Consider the following 3570-nt stretch of genomic DNA (forward strand, 5'->3'; position numbering starts at 1 on the left):
GTTTCTGGTCTTGTCGTTTAGGTTGGACAATGCACCTGCAACGTTCATGGACCTTCTGAATAGAGTATTCAAGCCTTATTTAAATATGTTTGTTATCGTGTTCATTGACGACATACTATTCTATTTAAGGAATGAGGAAGATCATGCTAGCCATCTCAGAATAGTTCTCCAGACTTTAAAAGATAAAAAGTTTTATGCCAAGTTCTCTAAGTGTGAGTTTTGGCTTGAGTTTGTGGAGTTTTTAGGCCACATTATGTCTGGAGAGGGAATTAAAGTTGATGCTCAGAAAATTGAGGCAGTGCAGAATTGGCCTAGACCCACATCTCCAACTGATATTAGGAGTTTCTTGGGTTTAGCTGGCTATTATAGAAAGTTCGTAGAGGGGTTCTCATCTATTTCGTCTCCTTTGACCAAGTTAACTCAGAAAACTATGAAATTTCAATGGTCTGAAGCTTGTGAGAAAAGTTTTCAGGAATTGAAAAAGAGTTTGACGTCTGCCCCAATTTTGATATTACCAGAAGGTACACAAGACTTTGTTATCTATTGTGATGCATCCAGAGTTGGTTTGGGTTGTGTGTTAATGCAGAATGGCAATGTTGTAGCTTATGGCTCCAGACAATTGAAAGTTCATGAGAAGAATTACCGAACCCATGACTTAGAGTTGGCTGCCGTAGTATTTTCTTTGAAGATACGACATCATTATTTGTATGGTGTGCATGTGGATGTGTTCACCGATCACAAGAGCCTTCAGTATGTGTTTACTCAGAAAGAACTTATTCTCAGACAAATGAGGTGGTTAGAATTATTCAAGGATTATGACATGCGTATTCTTTACCACCCAGGTAAGGCTAATGTGGTTGCTGATGCTTTAAGCAGGTTGTTTATGGGTAGTACTGCCTATGTTGAGGAAGAAAAGAGAGAGTTAGCGAAAGATGTGCATAAACTTGCACGCTTAAGAGTCCGACTAATGGATTCCACAGACGGAGGAGTAGCGGTGATGAATGGGGCTGAATCATCATTAGTGTCAGAAGTGAAAGAAAAGCAAGACCAAGACCCAATTTTTCTTGAATTAAAGGCAAATGTTCATAAGAAAAAAGTCTTAGCTTTTGAACAAGGAGGAGATGGCGTTTTGAGATATCAAAGTAGATTGTGTGTACCAATGGTGGATGGACTCCAAGAGAGGATCATAGAGGAAGCTCATAGCTCCAGATATTCCATTCATCCAGGTTCCACAAAGATGTATCGTGATTTGAAAGAAGTTTATTGCTGGAGTAGCATGAAGAAATGCATTGCAGAGTTTGTTGCTAAGTGTCCGAATTACCAACAAGTTAAAGTGGAGCATCAAAGTCCCGATGGTTTGGCTCAGAATATAGAACTCCTAGAATGGAAGTGGGAGATGATCCATATGGATTTCATCACAGGTTTACCAAGGTCTCACAGGCTAAAGACTACCTATTCAACAGAAGATTATGCCAGGTTATATATTCGGGAGGTGGTAAGAGTTCATAGAGTTCCTGTTTCGATTTTATCAGATAGGGTTGCACAATTTACTACACAGTTTTGGAAGTCATTCCAGAAAGGCTTGGGTTCAAAGGTGAACTTGAGTACTGCTTTTCATCCTCAGACAAATGGTCAAGCAGAGCGCACTAATCAGACCTTAGAGGATATGTTGAGGGCTTGTGTGATTGATTTCAAAGGTAATTAGGATGATCACCTACCTCTTATTGAGTTTGCTTACAACAATAGTTACCACTCTAGCATCCAAATGGCTCCTTATGAAGCTCTTTATGGGACAAGATGTCGATCTCCTATTGGATAGTTTGAAGTTGGTGAAGCAGGGTTTATAGGACCAGATTTAGTTCATCAAGCTATGAAGAAGGTGAAAGTGATTCAAGAGAGGTTGAAAACTACGCAGAGTCGTCAGAAATCCTACACTGATGTTAGGAGAAGGGAGTTAGATTTTGAAGTTTGAGTGTACTTGAAGGTTTCACCCATGAAAGGTGTTATGAGATTTGGTAAGAAGGGGAAGCTTAGTCCCCGATATATTGGCCCTTACAGAATATCGAAAAGGGTAGATAATGTAGCTTATGAGTTGGAGCTACCATAAGAGTTAGCCGCGGTTCATCCGGTCTTTCATGTCTCCATGTTGAAGAAGTGCATGGGTGATCATTTATTAATCATACCAACTGAAGATATTAGCATCAAGGATAGCTTATCTTATGAGGAAATTCCGGTTGAGATTCTAGATCGCCAAGTTCGCAAGTTGAGGACTAAGGAAGTAGCATCAGTCAAAGTTCTTTGGATAGGAACCAGTTTGTTGAGGAAGCTACTTGGGAAGCTGAGGAAGATATGAAAAAGAGATATCCACATATCTTTGAATCTGGAGAAGTTCCAAATTAAGGTACTAATCATTTTCTTGGATTTTATTTATAAGATTAGCATGTTGTAATTGCATTGCATGTTGGGTGTTTGAGCTGAATGATAAATGTTACACCCTTAGCCTAGTAAGAATAATCTCATTCGAGAATGAATGTTCCCAAGGGGGAGATATTGTAACACCCTGTAACTAGAAAGAATTTTAAAATAGAAAATAGTCATTTTTGGAAAGAATATAAAAATCTGGAAATTTGTCAAGTGTGTTAAAGTTTAGTTTTTGGTTAACTTCAAACGACCATAACTTCTAGCTCAGGATGATTTAGGTGTGTTTCCAGATATCGTAGGAAAGATCCTGGAATAATCTTATCAACGCCGCCAAGTTTGCAAGATTCTGAGTTTGTATGAGTGAGTTATACCCATTGGAAGTTGTGTTGTTCAACTAAGGAAATGTCCAACCCGGATTTTTAAAGGGTGTTTTGATCTTTTCCATACCCTATTATTTTAATTCGTTTTCGTGAACTAATTAAGGGTCAAAACTGAACTTGGTCAGTTTATGCCTTTCACAAAAGAGTTAGGGTTTTGAAGAGAAAAGAAGAAGAGAAGAGGAGAAAGGAGAAGAGAAGGAGCAAGAATCGTCAAGATCTTCAAAAATTGCTTGTGGATTTCGTCAAGGGGTGATCCCTACGAGGTATGTGAGTTCACACATCGTTGGGTTTGTTCACCCATGCGCCAAACATGATTAATTCAACATGAATTCGTCCTAAAAGTTGAAAGTTTGAATGTTCTTTATGTGTGTTCTTGAATTTACTTTCATTCTTGAATTTGGGATGTGAATGAGGAGTTCTTGAGAGTTTAAGATCGATTATTAGAGTTGTTTTGAGTTGATTCTTGTGTATATGTTGTGGGTACCTGAATATAAAGAGATATGGAGAAAAAGAATCGAATCTAGGCGAATTGGGGCTGGAAAACGAAGAAGAAAATAAGTCGGGCAAATCTAAGCACTGGTCCGCATCCTGTTCCCCAAATTTGGGAAAAATCATTTCGCGTCGTGGAGCGGTCACGGACCGTTCTGCCTCAAAAAGTATTTTCGCCACCAAAATTTAAATACATCTCTGCGTCGCGGACCAGCTTTCAGACTGTGATTTCTTGATCATTTCTCATGTTTAGCTATCTAAAATCATTCCTAAACATCAT

This window comes from Solanum tuberosum, unplaced genomic scaffold, assembly GCF_000226075.1.
Source record: "Solanum tuberosum cultivar DM 1-3 516 R44 unplaced genomic scaffold, SolTub_3.0 scf00033, whole genome shotgun sequence".
NCBI classification, from domain to species: domain Eukaryota; kingdom Viridiplantae; phylum Streptophyta; class Magnoliopsida; order Solanales; family Solanaceae; genus Solanum; species Solanum tuberosum.